This window comes from Canis lupus, chromosome 22 (assembly GCF_003254725.2).
Source record: "Canis lupus dingo isolate Sandy chromosome 22, ASM325472v2, whole genome shotgun sequence".
NCBI classification, from domain to species: Eukaryota; Metazoa; Chordata; class Mammalia; order Carnivora; family Canidae; genus Canis; species Canis lupus.
The window spans coordinates 58402971-58426057 of record NC_064264.1 but is presented as its reverse complement, the minus strand read 5'-3'; the positions used below and the strand labels follow the sequence as shown (position 1 = coordinate 58426057).

The window sequence follows — 23087 nt, the reverse complement described above, 5'->3', positions numbered from 1 at the left end:
CAAGCCCTTGTCCAGTAACTCTGCGTGATGGGGACTGCATGCAGTGGAGATGTCTAAGCTCAAAGCATTGCAGAGTTTTGAGGATAAATAAGTTGTTTTTTTTTTTTTTTTTCCCACAAAGAACAGAGAAAAGCTCCACAGACAGAAAATCAATACATGCAGAGGCACCAAGGTCACACCCTGTCCCTGGAGTTGCCAACAGGCCTCCACTGTGTGCTGCGGGCCCCTGAGCTAGAGGGGAAAGTGGATGCCGAGGGCAGGCGGGAGGCAGAGGGAAGGGGCCCTTCCAGAGCTATTGGGTGGGGCGTAGGGTGGACAGTCCTACTTCTACGGTGGTCACTGAGGAGTTGAGGGACTTCAGGCAGGTGATGCGATCCAGAGGTTCTGAAATCACGGCCCCTGGAGTCGCTCCCTTCAGGGTCTCCTGGAGGAACTTGCTGCAATAGGCTTGTCCAGGTCCCAGTCCCTGAGGTTGAGTGGTGGACTCCCTCCCAGTCGGCACACACAGGCAGGGCGGTGACGGAGCTCACAGGCACCGTTGTAGTAATTTGTACCAATGTTTGCTTTAGCCATTGTAATGCCCCCGGGAGGTGCTTCTGTGTGATCCAGTGTCCAATCAGGGAGACTGCACCCAGAGGTTATGTGACATTTACGAGGTCGTGGGGATGCTGACCCGGCCGGCACCTGCTCTGGGGCACCTCTAGGCCATTGCAACCAGCAGCCAGGTCTGGGGAGGATGGTGTCCTATGGCTCTTCCTCCAGGGCACAAGCAGCCTCACACATGGTGATGGGCACACACAGAACGATCCCCATCCTCCAGGAGAGGATCCTCACTGCATCCTCACTGTTTCCACCCACAGACAGGTGCTGTTACTGTACCCTTGTTACTAATAGTCACAGTTACAAAATGACTAATAGTTCTGTACTGGGACAGAATTCATCTTTCCACCCTTTACCTGAAACCCCCTGAGCCAGCCCACTCCTTCCTTTCCCATTCAGGGCAGATTCCCTCTAGATTCCAAATGTCTCTTGTCTGCTTTCTGCTTGATGCAGTTTTTCTGAGTTTGTAATTTATTCTCCAAGAGCAAAGAAGAGTCTTCTGGGGAGCAGTGAGGGAAGGCCACCCCTCCTATGTGAAGCCTCCTCCTGGTCCCCAGAGCCACTCCTTGGGTGCCAGAGCCCACGGGGCCGGCTGGGCCTTTGTGGGCACTCCGGCCTCCAATGCTTGGCAATGTGCCATGCCCCTGAGCCTCCCGCGGCAGGAGCCTCCTGTTCGAGTCTGGTGTGTGCTCACCCAGAAAGATGACAAAGTGACTCCTGAGGCGCTTCTTTCCTCCTGCGTGGCTATTCTTTGCCTGGTGGTGTCTGTGCCGCAGATGGTTTATTTGTGGCTCTTGCCTGAGTATTTTTCAAGTGACTGTTCCATGTTGTTTCTGGAAACGTGGCCTTTTTCCTTGCCATCTCAAAGAGGCTGCAAGGTCTGCCTCTGGGAAGGCACGGAAGGAGAGGTGTGAAAGGAACGGTATTTCCTCCGGCTTCTGGGAGGGGAGGCCCTGGAGCCAGGTGGCTGCTCAGTGTCCCGCCCTGGGCCTCTCGGCAAGTGGGGACACCGGGTAAGCAGCGACCTGTGTCTGCGCTCCTGGGTAGCAAGCCTAAGCTGGAATTCTCTTAGAGGTTAGGAGGATAACTGGATTTTTTTTTTCTTATCCGTCTTAAATAAGCCCTCATGTCCAATCCTGGTAGTCAGAAGTCAGCATAAAACCAGAACATTGCCTATGTGGAAGTACCCTTTGATTTCTCAGGATTCTTAATCCTTTGCTCCAGTATTATTGTTTTTAGTGTTTTTTTTTAATTAATTAATTGATTGATTAATTAATTTATTTGAGAGAGAGAGAGAGAATGAGGGATGGGGATGGGCAGAGGGAGAGAGAGAGAGAGAGAGAGAGAGGGAGAGAAAGGGAGAAGCAGACTCCCCACTGAGCAGGGAGCCAGACACAAGGCTCCATCCCACGACCCTGGGATTATGACCTGAGCTGAAGGCAGATGCTTAAACTGCTGAGCCACCTAGGTGCCTCTGTTTTCAGTATTTTGAGGCAATATGAGGTAAGTTTGAAATCAGATGACTTAAGGTTGTGTTCTTTCTTGGAATTTTAGGAGCCATGTGATCTTGGGGAGTCACTGTAAGGTCATCATGGTGAGGAAAGCAGTATGTGTTGAGCCCTTGCTGTGCACCAAGCACTGTGCTAAGTGTGTACAGGAACCATCACATTCAAATTTCAGAGGCACCTTAGGAGGCATAGGTGAGCCACTCACTTAATGTAGTTCAATGTAAATAAGCCTTACTAAAACCCAAAGAACATCCAGGGGTCCATAACAAGTGCCCTATGTGAAAGTATTTTGCTCCCTCTCAAGCACCTGCAGACGTGACATGTTCTGGTTGCTATCTGAACACATCGCTGACTCATTGTTCATGGTATGAGCATTCAAAGAGATGCTGCCAAGAACAGGGCCAAGTTTATGCTGTGCAGCCCAGCACACACTCCCTCACGGGGGTCCTTGCAGCCCCTGTGAGCATGAGCAAAGCAGACAGCACAGAGCAAGAAGCGAGCTTTATCACCTTCAGCCCTGCATCAAAATGACTTGCAGCCACGGGTCAGAAATTCCACTGCTTGTGACCCTTCCACGGCATTAATTCTAATAATGTTTTCTTAATTTTTAATAAAAAGCTAGCATTTCTTTTTATAACTAATTCTGAAGCAGCAATTGAATCAAATTATAACTTCTACTAGTGACACCATTTCCTCCACTGAGTAATTTTTGATTAAGGACCAATAATTCTACTTAAAAATTATGTTGGACCATTTTCAATGTTTTAGTCATACATCTAGAGCTAAATTATTGTGGCTGCATTTTTTTATTGTCCCAGGTTATGCGTTAAATGCAAAGTATATATGTATTCTGAACTGAGCTGTAAAAATTTGCCAGTATGTGTTGGAATAAAATTGTATTTTCCAAGAACAAGTTTTGATCAAAAGGCAGGATTTTATTAAAGGAATGCAAGGGCTTTACAGCCCTTCTCATGTGTGTGCCTCTGTGTGTATGTATATAGACATAAATATATAGTGTTACTGGCTGAATTATGTTCCCCTAAGTTCATATATTAAAACCCTGACCCCCAGAACCTCATAATGTGACCTTATTTAGAAACTCGGTCTTCAGAGATGAGGTTATTGGGGTGGGGTCTCATTCAGTATGACTGTGAACTTATAAAAAGAGCAAATTTGGACACTGAAGTACATGCGCTAAGACGGCCAAGTAAAGGTGAAGGCAGAGACCAGGGTGACATGTCTACAAGCCAAGAAACAACCAAGATCGCCAGCAAGCCAGCAGAAGCTGGAGAAGATGGACAAGGAGCCAACCTGCCCACACCTGGATCTTGGACTCCTGCCTCCAGAGTGTGAGAGGACAAGTTTTTATTGTCTCAGCCACGCAGGCTGTGCTAACTTGTTATGGCAGCTCTAGGAAATGAATGCATATTTATAGAAGATAGATGGAGGGATGGATGGAGAGGGATGAGGAATGGATGATAGATGACAGCTGGATGATAGATTCCACAACACACTTTATATCCGCAACCCTTTCCTCATCTGTTTTTAACATATGTATTATTCTTGAAGTAAATATCCATTCAGACAAGAGTGTGCATCACAAATGCTCATATTGATAAATTTTCCAACGTGCACACCTCTGTTCTCCCCAGACTAAGGAACAGAATGTGACCAACCCTTCAAGAAAGAGGCCATTCTCATGCTCCTCCAGTCACCAATCCTCCACCTTCCCAAAAGCTACTGCTAACCTGATTTCTATCAACATTAGATTAATTTACTGATTTGGAAATGTATAAATATGGAATCATATAATCCGTACCAGTTTGTGCCAGACATTTTCTCCTTAATAGTATGTTATGCAATGCATCCATGGAGCTGGGTGTAGCTACATTGCATTCACTTTCGTTGCTAGATAATATCCCATTGTGTGAATACATCACAATGTATTTATCACTTTACTGTTGAAGGACATAATGGTTGTTTGCAGTTTGGGACTATTACGAACAATATTGCCAGAAATACTTTCATTGAAGTTTTTGGTGCGCATTTATGTGCATTTTGGGTGAGTTTATATAAGGAGTGGAATTGCTGAATTGTGGAGTAGGCAATGTTGAAGTTTAGAAAATACTACCCATTGCACAAGTGTGCCGGGTGTTCTGTATGGACCCCAACACCAAACCTGCCATTGTTTCTGTTCTCTTGTTTTCCTCCTCGCTTACTAGCTTCCTTCTGGACTCCCTGTCTCTGTCTCTTTTCCTTTCCTTCTTGTTTTTTCCAGTTTTTATAACTGCAGCCACTCCAGTGAGTAGGTACTCTTATCTTAATTTTATTTTCATTTCTCTGTGTCTTCTCACGTGCTTCCTAGCTGCTTGGGTAGACTCTTACATGAAGGACCATTTCAAGTCCTGGCTTTTCTTTTTAAGTTTTTTAAAATCTTTTTTCTTCATAGATACACAGGAGTTGTTTGTTTTTGTTGTTGTTGCTGTTTTTAATGAATTCTGACAAGTCTCTTGATAGCTATGTGTATTTCACTTTACCCATGAGAGAAGTTCTTTATTTTAATGAAGGAAGGTTTATCTTCCCCAGCTCCTGCCTTTCTGGGTAGCACATTTTGCATTCTGTTTAAGAAATACTTCCCTACTCCAAGGTCATAAAGGTGCTTTATATTTTATGTTTCGATCTACAACCCATCTAGAATTGACTTTTGAGTACAGTGTGAGGTGTGAGTCAAAATGTTTTTGTAAAACATGGTCATGCCACTGATTCTCAGTGTTTATTGATACAAGACCACCCTTTCTACCTGCAGTACCACCACCTCAGTCCACAAATCCATGTGAGCGGGTCTGTTTGTTCATCCTTTGAGAGCAGCATACTCCATTCATAATTATTGTGCAATAAGGCTTGATATCTTCTAGTGGTGCTCCAATTTTTTATCATTGAATATAATTAACATACAGTGTATTATTAGTGTGAGGTGTACAATATAGTGACTGGACAATTCTAATCCATGACTCAATACTCATTATGGTAAGTGTAGTCACCTCTGTCATCAAACAGCATAATCACAGTATTATTGACCCTATTTCCTATGCTGTACTTTTTATTTCAGTGATTTATTTATTATAACTGCAAGTTTGTACCTCTTAATCTCCTTCATCTAGTTCACCCATTCCCCCATCCCTATCCTGTCTGGTAACCACCATTTACTCTACTTGTTTTTGTTTGTTCATTTTTTTTGTGTGTGTTTTAGATTCTGCGTATAACTAGAATCATATGGTATTTGTCTTTATCTGATTTATTTAATTTAACATTTTACCTTCTGGGTCCATTCATGTTCTCACAAGTGGCAAGATCTCATAGCTTTTTGGCTGAGTATTATTCCATTGTGTATATATAAACCACATCTTTATCCACTCATCTATTAACAGGCAGTCAGGTTGCTTCCATAATATAGCTATTGTAAATAATGCTGCAATAAACATAGCAAAGTGTATATCTTTTAGAATTAACGTTTTCATTTTCTTTGGGTAAATACCCAACAGTGGAATTACTAGATGGTATGGTATTTCTATTTCTAATTCTTTGAGGAACCTCCATACTATTTTCCACAGGGGCTGCACCAATTTACATCCCCCCACAGCAGTGTATGAATGTTCCCTTTTATCCACATCCTTGCCAACACTTGTCTTTTCTTCTCTTTTTAATACTAGCCATTCTGACGGGTGTGAGGTGTTATTTCATTGTAGTTTTAATTTGTATTTCCCAGATAATGAGTGATGTTGAGCATCTTTTCGCCTGTCTGTTGACCATCTGTATGTCTTCTTTGGGAAAATGTTTATTCCTGTTTCATAGATCTATGTGTGTATTTTTGTGCCAGTACCATACTGCTTTGATTACTATATCTTTATAGTATATCTTGAAATCTGGGATTGTGATACTCCATCTTCTTTCTTTCTTTCTTTCTTTTCTTTTATTTTTTCTTTCTTTTTCTTTCTTTCTTTCTTTCTTTCTTTCTTTCTTTCTTTCTTTCTTCTTTCTTTTCTTTAAAGAATTTATTTATTTTAGAGAAATAATGAGAATGGGGGAAGGGATAGAGAGCAACAGGGAGAGAATCTCAATCAGACTCTGCCTTGAGCACATAGCCGAATGTAGGGCTTGATTTCACAATCCTGAGATCATGACGTGAGCCAAAATCAAGAGTCAGATGCTTGACTGACTGAGCCACCTAGCACCCCAATTTGTTCTTTCTTAGGATTGCTTTGGTTACTCGAGATCTTTGTCTTCACTCCATACAAATTTTAGGTTTATTTGTTCTAGTTCTGTGAAATATGGTATTGGTATTTTGGTAAGGATTACATTGGATCTGTAGATTGTTTTGAGTAGTATAGACATTTTAACAATATTAATATTTTCAATCCATGAGCATGGTATATCTTTCCATTTATTTGTGTCATCTTCAATTTTTTTCCCCTAATTTTCTATAGTTTACAGAGTGTAGGTCTTTTGTCTCCTTTGTTAAATTTATTCTTAGGTATTTTATTCTTTTTGGTGCAATATAAATGGGATTGTTTTCTCAGCTTCTCTTTCTGCTACTTTGTATTAGTGTATAGAAACTCAACATATTTTTGTATATTAATTTTGTATCCTACACAATTTTTCTAATTTCATAATTCTTTTTCAAGATTGTCTTGGGTATTCATATTTTTGCAACACCTGATGGTATTTAGATTGACAATGTGTGGAATCTATAGGTCAAATCATAGTTGACATTCAGTCCTCAATCCATGAACATTGTATATTCCTTTAATTACTTAGCTATTCTTTGATTTATTTCTGTAAAATTTTTAACTTATTTACTTTTGTTAGATTAATTCTTAGTTGATGTTTTTTGATGTTATTATATTTTATATTATGTCCTGTTTGTTTACTACCAGTATATATAAATACAACAGATTTTTGTATGTGAGTTTTGTTACCAATGGACTTGCTAAATTGGTATATTAACTTTAGTAGTTTGTCTGTGGAGCCTTATGGATTTTCTACATGTGTAATTATGTGTCTGTGAATAAATGCAGTTTTATTTCTTCTTTTCTAATCCTCATATATTTTCTTCCTTTCCTTTTCTTAAAATGTTGACTAGGAATTCAAACAGAATTATCCAGTAGAAGTGGTGATAGCAGGCATGCTTTCTCATTCCTGGTCTCATCTTTTCAATGCCTGTAGGGTCTAGAATGATTTTCCTTGTTTTATTCCTAATTTGGTAATATTAGTCTTCTCTTTTTCTTGTTTTCCTATTCTGTCAATCTTCTCATAAGCTTAAGGGTATCTGGGTGGCTTAGTCAATTAAGTGTTCAAGTCTTGATTTCATCTCAGGTCATGATCTCAGTGTTGTGAGATGGAGCCCTGTGTCAGGCTATGTGATGGGCATAACACCTGCTCAAGTTTCTCTCTCTTCTCCTCCTTCTCCTCTCTCTTGAAGAAAAGAAACAAACAAAACCTTAACAAGTGTATTATTCCTATGAAAAAAAATGACTTTTTGACCCACCTATCGGCTTTATTGTATATTTGGTTCTTATTCATTAATTCCTACTCTTATTGCTATTATTCTTTTCTTCTATTTTTAGGGGAGAAGGTTAATTGGTTTGGGTTTTCCAACTCCTTGACAGTTTACAGAGCTTATTTAACATTTAGCCTTCCTTCTTGTATAATATATAAATTTAAGGGTATAAATTTCCTTCTAAGTACAGTTTTCACTTCACCCCACAAGTTTTGTTATGTTGTATTTTCATTATAATTTAGTCATAAATATTTTCCAATTCCCTTTGAGACTGCTTCTTTAACTTATAGGTTTTCTATAAGCATATTGCTTAATATCCAATATCTGGCAATTTCTGGTTATATTTTGTATTGATTTTTATCTTATTTCCATTATGGTCTCAGAAGATAAGCTTTATAATTTCAGTGTTTTGAAGTTTATTAAAACATGTTTTATGGCCCAGGAGAGTTTCAGTTTTGGTAAATGTTTATGTTTGTTAAAAAAAAAATTTTCCCCCTCGTATTCCTCATTTGTTGGCTGGTGACTGCTACTTTATTTTGAGGCACAATTAAAGAATACCTGTGTCACTTGATTCACTCCATTGGATTCCTGGAGAAGAGGGAAAGAAGTTTGAAGCTCTGAAAGCAGATCTAGCCATCAGCACACAGATATGCTTCGCTAATAAGACATGATGTCAGTAAAGCAAAATGGCAGCCAGTATGTGAAGGATAGATCTGTTGGTCATTGGAGATCTCTCACATGACTGAGGGGTATGCAATTTGAGACATACTGGCTCTTCTTTGTAGAAGAGTGCAGAAAGATTCTAGGGTATCATAAATAAATGTGTGCTTTCTTTCTTGTGTTCCGAAGAGCTTCCATTTATCCTTTCTCTCTTTCCCTTGTACCATGCTCTTTGTTCAGACTTGCATCGATCCTTCTCAGAATGGACCTCGGAGCTCAACACCAGATTTCTACTTATCTTATTGCCTCTGATCTCTCACCTCTGCAAGTACGATGTTCTTAAAATTCAGGTCAGACCACATCACCCCCATCCTTAAACTCCTTCAAGTGACTTTCTTTAATCTACTTGATAAAGTCCAAGCATATCATGGCCTTTGATGCTCCATGGCCTGGCCCTACCCTTATGTCTCATCTCGTCTCCTCAGGCACTATGTGGCCCAGCTCTGCCTGGCCACCAAATGCTTAACATAGCTCATGTACTCTTATGATTTTATGTTATTATGCCACCATGGGATGCTTGTCCCTTCTCACCAAACCTTATTTATTCTATTGGCTTCATCTCAATTGTAGCATCCTTTCTGAAATTTTTTCTAAATCCCTCCACATTCCCATACTTTGTCCCTTCTCTGAGATCCTATCCCATTTTGTTCCTACTGCTCTGGTTTCTTTTCTGTGCACAGTGTCTTGTATCTTTCTCTACTTGACTCCCTGGCGTGACAGTTTCTGAAATACAGGGCCCTTGCCTAAAGCATTTTTTGTATCCCCACTGGTATTTTACATGGGTCTTTGCAGACCCACTCAGTAAATGAATGTGCAATGGAACCACCTAGTGTCTCATAGTAACTAGTAAAGTATATGCATGACATAGAACCAGTTTTTCAAGTGAAATGAGTCATCTGAAGTCAGCCTATATCAGTATGATATTTTGTAAGTAAGTCTAAAGCAGGAAGCATTAAGGAAGCCACAGCTCAGAGTTGGGGATAAACAAGATTAAGTAGAAAGAGAGATATGGATTGCCTTCTAACTCAGAAGATTAGAATTTCCACTTTCTGTGTATTAAAAATAAATCTACCATCTGAAGTCAAAGGATGTGGTCAAGAGGTGTTCTGTCTTCCTTCTCTTTGAGGAGCTATGCTTCTTGACAGCTGGGGTCCCAGATTGCCTCTATAGTCCTGAGTTCGACTATATCAGCTGCAGCTTGAGTTGCTTGACATGGGAGTTATGGAATTGTTGAGAAATATTATTGCCAAGAAGGACTTTAGAAGGTTATCCTGATTATATGTCATGTCCTTAACTTTTGTGGGAAGGAAAGGGGGAAAACTGTTCTATCGCATTCCATAATTCAGTAGGCTTTTCATCGACCTAGTACCCAGGTTAGAGACCGTGACTCTGGCTTCGATTCTACTTGTCTCTCATTCCCTTCTTTCTCTGCCAACAGCTATTGTTATTTCTTCCCCTGAAACAGACTTCAAATTGTATATTTCCTTCTCATTCTGTCCCTTCTAACTCCCTACACCTGCACTGGTTCCTGCTGGTTCTCTTGCCATCCGTGTCTATCGTCCTGAATCCCCTCTGTGTGTCTGCAGAGTTATTTCCTTAATTAGGGTTTAATCGGGTCACTCTGTTCCAAAGAGCACACAATAGATCCATCCACCTGTGCAAGCATAATCCGCGTCCTCTGTCTGACCGTCAAGTCCACCCATAACCCGGGCCTACCTTAATTATCCAATCCTTGGCTCCTCAACTAGACCTCAAAATCTAGTTCAGAGGTCACATGACATAATGGTTAAAAGTGTGAATTTGGCTCCATTGCTTACAGGCTGGGACACCGACTTGCCCTCTACCTGCCTGTTTCCTTCACAGGTAGAGTGGGTGTAATCATATCGCCTTATAAAGGCATAGTATACATGAGATATTTGATATATGTACCCAGTAGGCAGTACAAATATGAAGATCCAGTAGATCCACTTACTTTTTTTTTTAAGGTTTATTTATTTATTTGAGAGAGAGAAAGAGAGAAAGACCAAGTGAGCAGGGGGAGAGCCAGAGGGAGAGAATCCCAAGCAGACTTCGGCTGAGCGTGGAGCCTGATGTGAGGTTTGACCCCAGGATCCCAAGATCACAACCTGAGTCAAAGTCAAGAGTTAGGTGCTTAACTGACTGAGCCACCCAGGCACCCCAAGATCTACATACTTTAACCACTCTGAATTGGCTCCTATCTCTCCTTTTCTACAGAATTTCTCCTTATCTACCCTCTGTAGCCTTAGGAGACTGTGACCACCAACCACATCACTTGAAGTCTTAGCTCTTCTCTTTCCTCAACTCTTCCATCTTGGTATTAGCCTTAGCTCTTCAGTGACAAATGTGCCACCAGTGTTCATTTTACATGTCAACCTGACCAGCCCTGGCTGCCCAAATTAAACATTGTTTCTAGGTGTAACCCTGAGAGTGTTTCAAGATGAGATTTGCATTCAAGATGAGATAGCATTTGAATGACAGATTCAGTGAAGCCCATAATTCTCCTCAGAGTGGGTGGGCCTCATCCCATCCATGGACGCCTAAATAAAACTGGGAGGAGGAGGGATTCACTTCTCTTCCTTCCCGCATGCCTTCTTGAGCTGCTGGGACAATGGTCCCTCCTGCCTGCAGACAGCCATTTACACCACCTGTTCCCCTGGCTGTCAAGCCTTTGGACTTAGGTTGAATTATACACCAACTCTCCTGAGTCTCCAGTTTGCAGATGGCAGATCTTGGGACTTCTCAACCTCTGTAATCACATGAATCAGTTCCTTATTATCTATCTATCTATCTATCTATCTATCTATCTATGTATCTATCTATCTATGTATCTATCTATCTATCTATCATCTATCTATCTATCTATCTATCTATCTATCTATCTATCATCTATTTATCTATCATCTATCTTTTTGCTGGTTCTGTTTCTCTGCAAAACCCCAACTACTACATCTTTCAAATACATTATGCTCATCACTTCAGTTAAAATTCTATCTTCATTCATTCATTCATTCATTCATCAATCTATTTACTTAACAAACTTTTTTCAAGACCAAGTGCCTGACTTTATAACCTTCTGTTCAATAAATACATCCTTGGTTTACCTGCAATCTGCATCTTTGTTACATGATAGGAGGCCACTTTGTAAAATAAATTGCTCCCATCTTTATTCTAAAGAATATTTACAGGCATTAGATACGCAAAGACCAAGTCTTGCCCTCAAAGAGCCCATAGTCTAGCAGGAGATATAAACTTACAAACTTAGCACTTTAGTATCATGTCATCAGAGCTTACATTTAATCGTGTCCTAGAAATTTTTGCATTCGCATTTTTCCTTTTTGGAATAATACCCTATATACATATAGGGTATTTTTATTATTATATTTGTATTATTTACATAGGGAAATTGTATTATTAAATAGGGAACATTATTTATAATGACTTATATTATTATATTATTTATATTATATTATTATTATATTATTTATATAGGGAAAAATGCATTCATCTATAATTCCATATATATATATATCATATATTCTAGGCTTCTTCCATATAGTCCTGCCTGTAAAAAAATGCTGATTGATTAATCCTGTAGTATTTTTACTGTGCGAGAAGGGGTTCCTATTCAAGGAAGTTCTGGAAACCATACAGACTTGAAGCTCTCTTTGAGATTTACAGTAAACATCTGCAACTCAAAGCTCTGAGCAAAGCTTCAGGAAGAAAAAATGATTAACTGTTTAATTTGACATTTTTCACACTTATATGACCCTAGGCATTTTTTTTTCCTGGGAAATGCTGTGCTAGAGTAATTATGACTAAAATTTTATCTCCTAATGAGGAGTTATCATGTGATTTTATAGAATTGAATGTACCTAAAATAGACTGAAAGGATCAGATTTTAAATGAACCCCCATGCTACCATAGGAATTACACTGTTTGTGTAAACATACATGTGCATATATGAAAATTAATGATCTGAGTAAGTTTTTAATCTAAATTCCTATTATTCTGTTTATTCATTACCTAGCAGATAAAAGCTAAAACCATAAAAGCATGTTAAGATACATTCTTAGAATATCCAAGTTGACCTTTTTTATTGTCTATCTTTTCCTGAAAATGTTAGAAGCCTATCTGATTTGGCTGTAATTAAATTTGATTGGTTAATAATTCACCCCAAATTATTCATCATTCCCTATTATAGCTCTAGATTTATTTCACTTTGAATTCTCATAAGAAGTAGAGGGCCCATCCTTGGGTTTTAACCAGTTAAAATAATCCATATGCTTTTACCATAAATTAGTACCGTAACATGACCTTTGAGATGTGTGGGAGTTTGGAAAGACCAATTTCTTACAAAGTCACATATCTTTTGTCATAGGCAGAATAGTAGGCTCCCCAAATGCCTCTTGTCTCCAGAACATGTGAATGGGGTACATGACATGGCAAGGGGAGTCAAGGTTGCAAATGGAATTAAGGCTGCAAAAATCAGCTGCCCTCCTCATGCAGAGAGGTCCCATCATCCAGGTGAGCCCAGTGTAACCAAGTGTGTTTGTAAGCCAGAGGGGGACTGGAAATTCAGGGTGATGCCCCCTGAGGCAGGCTCAGCACAGTGCCACAAGCCAGCAATGCAGCCCTGCCAACTCCTTGATTTTAACCCATTTTGGACTTCTAACCTGGAGAACAGTGAGTTTAGAAAGTGGGGATTTGCCACCAGGTTTGCAACGGTCTGTTACAGCAGCAAGAAGAAAGGGATAGGCCTTGGGTGATCTGTGGGAGGCTCAGTGGAGGTCAGTGTTGCTTCCCCTGTTCAGACCTAGCATTTCCAAAGCTCTGCGCTCATTAGAGTAGGGCAATACTCTGTACGAGGCCAGGGAGCACAATGAGGCAGGCCCAGGCCCTACAGCCAGGCCTTGCTCCCAAGCTGCTCACGCAGTCTGTGCATCCTCTCCCAGGGTTCAGCTGGATTCCCACCTCAACCTGGGAACTGCCTCCAGGAAACTCAGGGGATCCTTCAAAGGCCACCTGCTCCTGCTCTGCTCAGCAGCCCCTCTCAGGTGCAAAGAGGTCACGGACCTCTTTGTAAGCCCATTTCTGCCTTTATGAGGTGACTGCTGAGGCTCATGGTGTTCCTCTTGGCCCACAAGTAGCCCGGGTCCATCCCACCCTCTGGGAGGCAGCACTGCTTCAGCTTTCCTCCTCCCACGAGCCCCCCCTAATGTGAGCACCTGCCCAGGTGTCCCACCAGCATGCCCATGGACTTCAGCATCATGGTGGCATGTGGCCAAGCTGTGTGCCCAATCTTCCAGCTGGCCTGGCAGCTGGGGATCAGACAACTCACTTTTCCTTGCTCACGACCCTGACTCCAACCCTCAGACTTTCTTTGGGAGCCAAATATCTTCTCAGCAGCTGCCCCCCACTTCCTTTCACAAATGAACTCCTTTACTGCACAAAAAGCCTCACTGCTCAGCTGGTCACTGTGAACCCACATCTCCCTGGCTCCCTGCAGACCCCATCCTGCCTCTGCTTCTTCTGTGCCAGTCACAGCTCTGGGATTTTGCTGGGCCCTTGATTGTTTTTTCCAAAGAGGGGTTTTTGTTCTGTACATTCTTTCCTTTTTTAAAAACTACTTTTTATCAGAGTAAAATATATATGACATCACACTTGCAATCTTAACTATTTTTAAGTGTGCAGTTGGGTGGCATGCAGGGCATTCTCATTGTGCAGCCATCTGCATGTGTACAAGACCCCAGGCCCTGCTCTGTGCATAACAAATTTGAGAAGCATGGCACTACGGGATTTTAGCCTGGGGACACCCTCTCTTTCTTGAAGAAGTATTAGCTTTTGCCATTTCCAAGCGCTATCCTCTTGGGACACACATCCTGCAAGTCTGGAATGCTGTTTCCCACATCTTTACTTTGCATCCTCCTAGGTTCTGTTCTTGGCTTCCCTCCTTCAAATCTCCACCTCTCCTTCTGACATCAAGGCTTCCAGTCTTGTGTCCTCCCCTCCTTCTGGAGTTAGATGGGGATGCTGTAGTGTAGAGTCACATTCTGCTATGCCAATTGGATTCTTGCCTTTAATCTGTCCAGGACGACCTGCTATTTTTCAAAAATATATCTGATCCTGTAATTCTCTTAATTAAAATTATGCCATGTCTCCCTAGGACCTACCAACTAAGGTCCAAATTCCTAAGAAGGACATTCATGGCCATTCCCAATCTATTTAAAGCCTATAATTTTTCCTAACCTTGTCTTCTTCTGTGTCTAAGTTCTAGATCAGTGATTCTCTGTGCTGGCTGCACATTAGACTTACCCGTGGAAATTTAAAATACTAAAACATCTATGCCCCAGATTTGCCATAAATCAGAAACTCTGGGAGGGCAGCCCCAGCATTGGTGGTATGAAGATCAGAACTCAGGAGTAGACAAAGTTCCTGAATTTCGAGAACATGCCACTTCCCATAATCTTCTGGCAGGTGACATCTTAACTCCCACCCATTAGCAAAGGGCCATCTCTATTTGTGGGGGAAAAAAGAGAGAGAGAGAGAGAGAGAGAGAGAGAGAGAAAGAGAACATTCTTTCCTTTGTGAGGCAGCCTTTCTTGTAATATCTATAATGGATTTCACTTCATTCCACTTTAGTGAAGATGAAAGCAAATGTAAGAAGTCCAGTAAAATATGATCTTCCAGGAATTAATACATGCCAGGGGATGCATTAACTTAATTGGTCTATATTAATAGAATAAAAGAGGGTAACATAGTGGTCTTCATGATGTATCATAAAACATAGCTGTTGGCTAGATTTAAGAGAAAATCTTAATGTGTATGTGTGCGTGCATATGCACATGTGCATGTGTGCGTGAGTGTGCCAGTACGTGAGTGAGTGTGTGTGTGAGCATCAGTCTTGAATTCTCATTAAACTTGCTTTGTCTCTGAAGCCTGACTTCGCTGATTTTTTGACTCAAAGTTTTCACATCCTTAGTATGAATAAGAGTTAACTGACATTCTGAATGGCAAAGGCCATTAACAAAAATTACAAACAAGTAAAAGTAAAAACAAACAAATAAACAAGTTTGCCTTGTAATTAGGGTCATCTTTAGTTTTGCAAGATGCAATATTGACTTTTCTATCATTTTTAAATATGACTTTATGGTCTGACTTTTTCAAATGGTAAAATATGTCCAATACCATTTTGATAGATAACCATCTACTTCAATAACCCAGCATTTGGCTGAAAAAATATTGCTTAGCCTTTTATTACAAAGGAGTGTGTGTGTGTATATACACATATAGGTATATGAAAGTATATTTTGTGTACCAAATATATGTACACACACACATATTCCAAAACTTTTCAAAACCATTCTTTTAGTCAATCATCTGAATTTCCACTCAGTCTGCAGTAAAAACACCCAGTACAACTAGTGCTGTAAAACAGAAATTATATAGTGTTTGTCACAAACAGGGTGATAAGAGGCCCGTGACCCTCAAAATGCCAGAGAGGGAGGGACCCAGGCTGGCCCCAACCCCCAACCTGAGTGCAAAGTCTGTGTGAGAAGAGTTGGAGGTAGGCAGCGGGACAGGTCATGGATAGGAGAAGGGAAGAACCAATAATGGCCTCGGGAACCTCACTGGAAGCAGAGGGGCTGGTCTGGGGGCAGTGCTACACCCAGAGGAGGCTCTGCAAACTCCCCTGCTGGGCCAATGTAAGGGGCCCACTTTCAGACTCCCCAGCCTTGGTCCCTTCCAGGACAATGTCCCATATAGAGGAGAATGTGCCAGGGATAGAATCCAGAATGAGGGACCCCTGGGTGGTTTAGTGATTGAACATCTGCCTTTGGCTTAGGTCCTGATCCTGGGGTCCTGGGATCGAGTCCCGCATTGGGCTCCCTGCATGGAGCCTGCTTCTCCCTCTGCCTGTGTCTCTGCCTCTCTCTGTGTGTCTCTCATGAATAAATAAATAAAATCTTAAAAAAAAAATCCAGAATGGGCAGGATAGAGACATCCAGAGAAAAGGGGAGGTGAAGGTGGTGAACACAGCTGGGGGGGGTCTCACCAGGGACCACCCTTACCCTGGTGGCTGAGGCAGACAACAGGAGGAGCTCCAGAGCCAGCAAGCTGGCAAAGCTCTTGGACCCCCGTCTCCCACCCCTAACTCAGAAAAACCCCTCCCAGGTAAAAACCAGCCACAGCAAAGGCTCACAGTATAATTCTGTTCAAAGTTAGTCTCAGGAAAAGGAGAATACGGAACAGAAGAAAGCTCCTGCAATAGTGAGGCTAGACCTGAGAGATGCATCCACAGGCTGACGGGAAAGAAAACACACTCTACCTCAGCGAAAACTAGAAGACGCGGAGTAAGTAACAGAAGACATGGAAGATCAACACAAATCAGAATGAGGAAAATTCAGGAGTGTGCTGACAGCATTCAGGGAGGGATTGCAATTAAGAGAAACTTTCTTTTAGAAAGGAGACCCGAATGAGAAGAAATATGAGGACTTCATAGAAGGTGAAAAGGAAGAAAAGTTTGGCATCAAAAGGAAGGGATCCAAGAAAAGGTGGAAAAACGTAGACTGCAGGCAAAGGAGATTCAAAATAAGTATCACGGAATTTCCCCCAGAAGGAAGCAACAGAAGGGTACACACGCAGCTCGTCCACTTTTCCTGGATGACAGCGAAGACCCAGCTGCCCCCAGAGCCGCCGGGTACCAGCAGGACCGGACCGGGCGGCAGGAGCGGGCCTGTGGCCGCCTGCGTGTCCCTGGGTGAGTGAGGACGGCGTCGGGGCTGGACAACAGCGACATGGGGAAAACCCAACCATGAGAGTCAAAATTGCAAAACTTGTACTTTGTGTTGAAAGGTGGAAGCGTGAGGGTACTATGCTTAGGATTCGGTCCCTCCCTCCAGAAGAGGGGTCAGTGCACCAAGTGGGGATTGCCCATTTAGCACATTCTCCCCCCGCCCCCCCCCCCCCAGCCTTGTCCAAAGACTGGTTGTGGGGAGAGGGCACCCAGCAGCGCAGCAAGACGAGCTGGCTCCCACGGCAGTAAATCAGGAAGCTCCCAGGGCAACCCCAGCTGAGTGGCAAGAACAGTTTTCCCCCTTAATTAAAAGAAAACAAATCTGTGTGGGCTGCAGTGTTTACTTATTACTATTGACACTTATTTTCTGTTTGGAAATGTCTTCGGATTCAGGGAATCGATAATGCTCACACCTACCCTCCTCTCTTGTAACGGCAGTTCTGATATTCCGGTAACAAATAATACCATTTCCTGGTCACAGCCTCACTCACTGGGGCACTTGGGAACATTCCCCGACCCTCTCAAAACAAGAACCCATGCGATTCAATAGGATGCAGAATCGCAAATATCCTTCTGGCATGAAAAATAAAGTATGAAGATGTTTTGAGAAGTTCCTTTGAGGAGCAAAATCTCTAAAATCAGCTAACTGCTCCGGTGCTGAGGCTGGTCATGCAGTGAGCTCGCTCTGTGTAGCACTAAACAGTAAATGTACTGGTGAGGATAGTTTGATAGTTCTCTGAAAGGCAATTGAAAATGATAGAAAATTAAGTTTTCCACCTTTTAGATCAGAGAATCTAACCATATGTGCATTTAAGTATGAAATTTCCCCAACAAAGGAACTTAACAAAGGAAATAACTTTTTTTGTACTTGAAATAAGATTGGAAAGAAATAAGCAAGAGTTATTTACTTTATTGCCTAAGAAGTGAGCAAACTCTGAAGTCCTATAGGTAGTTTTCCACAAAGGGCATTGTAAGTAAGAGGATTATCAGAGAGGGTATAACAATTAACCCAAACGAGGAAATGTTTGGCAAAGAGGGTGTGTAAAATTTCCCCGTGACTTATAATTCCACAGCACATAAGTGGTTTCTTTTTTTATTTTTAAAGATTTTATTTATTTATTTGAGAGAGAGAGAGAGCTCACAAGCAGGAGAGGGAGGAGCAGACTCCCTGCTGAGCAGAGAGATGGACGCGGGACTCCATCCCAGGATGCTGGGATCACAACCTGAGCCGAAGGCAGACGCTTAACCCACTGAGCCCCCCAGGTGCCCCCATGAATGGTTTCTTTTTCAAAATTTTTATTTATTTATTCATGAGACACACACACACACACACACACACACACACACACACAGAGGCACAGACACAGGCAGAGGGAGAAGCAGGCTGCATGCAGGGAGCCTGACGTGGGACTCGATCCCGGGTCTCCAGGACCACACCCTGGACTGAAGGTGTGGCGCTAAGCCACTGAGCCACCCAGGCTGCCCCCATAAATGGTTTCTTAAGAAATAATATATCACACTGAAATCATATACTAATATTGATTTGTAAATATTACGTTTAATTTTTGAACTTTGTTGGTAGATGCTAGAGTATAGCAATATCCTAATGACTTATGTTGCTTTTATGGAAATTAAAGAACAATAGGAAATAAGCAGCTATTTTTCATGAATACTCATGGAGAGGAACAGTCCGATGCCTCGTCCTCATTAATACCTTCTTTCCAATCTCACCAGCATCCATCTAGTTGGGGGTTTAGCCCCCAGGACAGCTCTGCTTATCTTCTCATTGGCCATATTCACAAAGCCAAGCCCCTCCTCCACCAGCAGCACCTGCTACTTTGTGGCTGGAGGCATCTCTTGTCAGGAATCTTGAGAATCTGCATCTGATTCAGGTCTGTATGCATGAAGGTGCATCAGAACATTTTAGTCTTTTTTTTTTAATAAATTTATTTTTATTGGTGTTCAATTTGTCAACATACAGAATAACACCCAGTGCTCATCCCATCAAGTGCCCCCCTCAGTGCCCGTCACCCAGTCACCCCCACACCCTGCCCACCTCCCTTTCCACCACCCCTAATACGTTTCCTAGAGTTAAGAGTCTCTCATGTTCTGTCTCCCTTTCTGATATTTCCCACTCATTTTTTCTCCTTTCCCCTTTATTCCATTTCACTATTTTTTATATTCCCCAAATGAATGAGACCATATAATGTTTGTCCTTTTCCGATTGACTTACTTCACTCAGCATAATACCCTCCAGTTCCATCTACATCGAAGCAAATGGTGGGTATTTGTTGTTTCTAATGGCTGAGGAATATTCCATTGTGTATATAGACAACACCTTTTTTATCCATTCATCTTTCGATGGACACTGAGGCTCCTTCCACAGTTTGGCTACTGTAGACATTGCTGCTCTAAACATCGGGGTGCAGGTGTCCTGGCGTTTCACTGCATCTGTATCTTTGGGGTAAATCCCCAGCAGTGCAATTGCTGGGTCGTAGGGCAGGTCTATTTTTAACTCTTTGAGGAACCTCCACACAGTTTTCCAGAGTGGCTGCACCAGTTCACATTCCCCCCAACAGTGCAGGAGGGTTCCCCTTTCTCCACATCCTCTCCAACATTTGTGGTTTCCTGCCTTGTTAATTTTCCCCATTCTCACTGGTGTGAGGTGGGATCTCATTGTGGTTTGCTAGAACTCATTTTAGTCTTTTTTCTAAAACCATTTGTGACAACATGATGGACCTTGAGGATCTTCTGCTAAATGAGACGTCAGGCAGGGAAAGACACACATTCCATGATCTCACACGTGGACTCTAAAAGAGCCGAACAGAGACTAGGATGCTGGCTCCGAGGGCTGGAGGTGGGGGAAATGGGGAGATGTCAATCACAGGGCCAACGTCCAGCTAGCTGATGAATTAGTCCTGGAGATGCAGTGTGCAGCAGAGATGACAGTCAACAGCGCTGTGCTATAAACTTCAGAGTTGCTAAGAGACTAGATCTTAATTGTTCTCCCACAGAAAAGAAATGTGGCAGAGGCGTTAGCTAACGCTGTGGCAGTAATCATTGCGATACATAAATGCATCAGGTCAACGCTACTGTACCTGAAGTTTACACAGTGTCATCTGTCAATCATATTACAATAAGAACAAATAAATAAAGACAGTGAGTGACTTTTTGTCCTGAAGTTACATCCAGGTTCATGCATCTACCTCCCAAGAGAAATGGTGACATTTCAGAAAAACCTGGCCACTTTTACTAAAGAATGAGGAGCAGTGTCTGTGCATCTGGGAATACTATATACTGAAATCAGCTCCAGCTTGGCAGCATTCTGCTAATGGAAGAATCATCTATACCTTGTTACCACGGAATTGCTACCAGCGTGTTGTATAACTAACTCTTAGCACACCCAACCAGCCTTGTGTGCGTTAAGTATCAATGGTTATCTGCTAGGAGATTTTTGTTTCAATCACAAAGTAAACTCATAACTTGGGTGTGTCCTACACCCCTTGGACCCACCAAAAAACAGGGTTGAACAAGAGGGCAAGAACAGGTGCTACCAAGTGTGTTCTCAGCTGGCACGCTGGAGGAGCAATTAGATCATAAAGAATTCCTGGTATTTTAGGAAACACTTGTGCAGTTTTAAAATTTTGTTTGGTTTTCTTTTGCTGCCTAAGTTTGCCATCCCCGAGATTGCTTTGCCCTTTCACTAAACATTCAGAACAATAGGGAAAAAGTTGCAGTTCTGGCCTATTATTATTTTTTTAAAGAGACTTGTTATAAGTTAGACCCACTGTAATAGTGGGCTTTATCATGAGGCTGTGTGGGGCATGAGAAGAGAGCAGATTGTGGGCTGACAAACCTGCATTTAAATTGCAACTCCAGCATTTATTAGCTGAGTGACTCTAAGTGGGTTGGTTGACTTCTCTGAGCTTCTATCTCATTCTCTGAAAAAACACGGATGACTACAGCCCCCGGCTGATTTATAGAAGAGAATCAAAGGAGACCCAGGACACCGGGTAAGCACTCAGGGAGTCTTCCTTTCCTTACTTCCCAGGCATCCTTTACTCTGCCTTGCTACCTTATGACCACGGATAATTGAACGTGGGCTGTGGTTTTACGTATTTTGATATTTTAATGATCCTGCATAATGTCCAGGACTGTGCCGAGCGGCGCCTGGCAGGGAGGGCTGGGCTACAGGGCCCTGGGCTTGCTGCCCTCCAGGAGGTGAGCTGGACCAGCCAGCTCAGGGACAGCCGAGCTGAGGGAGCAGCTCTCCCTCCCCCTCCCGCCCTGCCCCCACCACTGGGGTTCCGAGCCCTGCCACCTGCCAGCCCGGGTCTCCCCACTGCAGAGAGTTTCTCTCTTCCTGTCTTGGGTTTCATGCCGGGCAGCGGGGGTGGGCCCTCGCACTGGTGGTTTCTCTCATGGCACCACACATAACTCATGTCCTTCCCAAATATGGGAAAGGCTGAATTGCCCCTGAAGCGCTGCTGCCGGCTCACAGGCTAATATTTGCACACGTTCTGAGACCAGTTTTGTTTCTTATGAACTATCTGAGTAACACGCACTAGATGAATTTCATTCAAGTGACTTTTACAAAAGGATCTGTTTTTTTTTTTTCTTACAACAGAAAAAAAAAAAAGTATTGCACATTTTAAAATAAAAACCTAACATGAGATAGAAAGCAGCTGAGTGGTGGCTGGGTAGGTGAAGAAGCTTGATGTTATTTAGCTGACACCCGAGGGTTTACCTTCTCCAGGGCTCAGGCTGGACACCTCGGTATGTAAGATTTCTTCAAGGACTACAGTTATGTCTGCGTGACATTAGGCCTCACACGACTGGGATGATGGGGGCGGCGGGAGGGGGGGGGTGAAGAGACTAGGTCCAGTGATTCATATCCTGGAGCATTTTTGCAAAATGAAATGAAGGAATGAGAGGTAGTGTTCCAAACCGTCCCTGTAAGACAGCAGTTGGGACCTAGCTCACCACGCTATTTTTAATAAATGAGGTCACAGAGTATTTATATGCACCCTTGGGGCAGGCCCCTGATTGAAACAGGAACCAACAAACTTACACTTTAGTGACCCCACCACTCTCAAACTTCCAGTTTCATTACATTTAGAACATTGTGTTATTTGGGGACAAGGCGGTAAAGAAGTGACGCAAAAGAAAGGAAACGAATGCACGAAGAAAGGGTTTTCTCTTCACCTGCCTCCAAGAATGTCATCTGTTCCATTTAAGAAGAGAAGACAGATAAGCAAACCATGGTCCCAACAATGGAATATTATTCGAGGATAAAAAGGAATGAGCTCTCCATGCACAAAAAGATATGGAGGAAACTTCGATGCACATCAGTGGATGGAAGATGCCAGTCTGGAAGAGGTTACACGCCATATGATTCCAACTATGGGACATTCAAGAAAAGGCGACATGATGCACACAGCAAAAGATCAGGGGGTGCCAGGGGTCACAGGGGAGACAGGGATGAGCAGGTGGACTACAGAGGATTTTTAGGGCTGTGGAAGAGTCTGTTCATGACCATAATGGCAGATACGTGTCATATTACACATTTGTCAGAACTTACAGAAGGCGTGACACTCAGAGTGAATCTGAATGCACAGGTGGATTTAGTTAACGGGGAAGTTTATCAATACTGGCTCATCCATTGTCTTAAACCATCCAGGATGTTAACAATAGGAAGGAGTGTCAGGAATGTAGGTTATTTAGGGGATATATGAGAACACTCTATGTTTCAGACAATTTTCCTATAAACTCAAAACTGCACAAAAAATACAGTCTATTAATTTTTTTTAAAGGGAAGCAGCTATTGGCAACTTGGGATTTCTTAGGGCTGTCCTCTGTGCTCTACAGGGAATCCTTGGGGCCATTT

General features: G+C 42.4%; 1 protein-coding gene across 1 annotated transcript in view; it reads right to left on the bottom strand.

The window, feature by feature from the left end:
- COL4A2 (collagen type IV alpha 2 chain) overlaps positions 1-19346 on the bottom strand; it is a 538879-nt gene extending 519533 nt beyond the window's left edge. Inside the window, exon 1 of the mRNA XM_049099367.1 lies at positions 19340-19346. The gene's annotated coding sequence lies outside the window, so the exon portion shown is untranslated. The remainder of the gene's footprint in view (positions 1-19339) is intronic.
- Between the last annotated feature and the right edge of the window lie 3741 nt (positions 19347-23087).